Raw genomic sequence first — 1,055 nt, forward strand, 5'->3', positions numbered from 1 at the left:
ATGCACTACTATAAGAAAATGACTGACAGTGTTGGGAAACTATGGAGGGGGGATGGGACTAATGGTAGTAAACATCTGTCTAGAGATGGGGAGACACCAGTTATAAACAAGGGGGCCTGAATGAAGCATATTTGTATACCTAACCCTTAACTATACCCCACAATATCAAAATAAAAAATATCGGTTAAAAAGAAAAAGAAAAAGAAAAAAAAATGTAAAAGTTAAAAGATTAAAAATAAATAAATGTTCAAATGTCTTTTGAAAAATAAGAAATACATTATTTTGATAATGTAATAAATAATTTAAATGGGTTGCAGAAATGGCATTCTAGCTTTGATGAGTGAGATAACATCCTGATAATATAAAAAAAAAGAGATAAGTACAATGTTGAAGACCTCATACTCTCAAATAATTCCTTCCTGGGATAGTTCTAAAAGGTTACATTCAGCTACTAGGAAATGAAAGCAAATATCAACTGACCCCTGGGATTTTAGTTAATCATGTCCATATGGATATTTCCATGTAACAGCGACTATTTAGCTGACTGCCAGTAAGAGTTATCACTGTAGATCTTTCATCTCCTCTCCTGTTTCAGGTTGAATAGCCATAAAACATATTTTGTACGGCATTCAAATTTTTTGTTGTAATAAACAATTTTTATGAATTTATTGTTAAGAATCATAGTTCCAGCTGTAAGAAGTGAAGGTGGTACAGAAAAATACTCAGTTCTTAAATCTTCAGTGTATTTTGTTGGGGTAGATGGTTTGTGGTTATTTTTCCCTAGGGGGCTTGGTTTTTAGGGCGTTAGAGATGGCAAGAGCAGTTGAAGGGATTTTTTTTTTAAAGGCTGACACTTCTTGGAAACAGTTCAATTTTCCTTACCACATTGGATACAATTAAGTTTGTTTTACCAACAAAAATCGTGCCTATGATTGGAACATGTTGTCTAGCGTCTAGTTGATGATAAAGAGAAATGTAAGAAACAGATGTAGCCGGGCTTGGTGGCTCAGCCTGTAATCCCGCGCCTTTGGGAGGCTGAGGTGAGTGAATTGCCT

This window comes from Carlito syrichta, unplaced genomic scaffold, assembly GCF_000164805.1.
Source record: "Carlito syrichta isolate Samal-C Ts95f unplaced genomic scaffold, Tarsius_syrichta-2.0.1 Scaffold273278, whole genome shotgun sequence".
Taxonomy (NCBI): domain Eukaryota; kingdom Metazoa; phylum Chordata; class Mammalia; order Primates; family Tarsiidae; genus Carlito; species Carlito syrichta.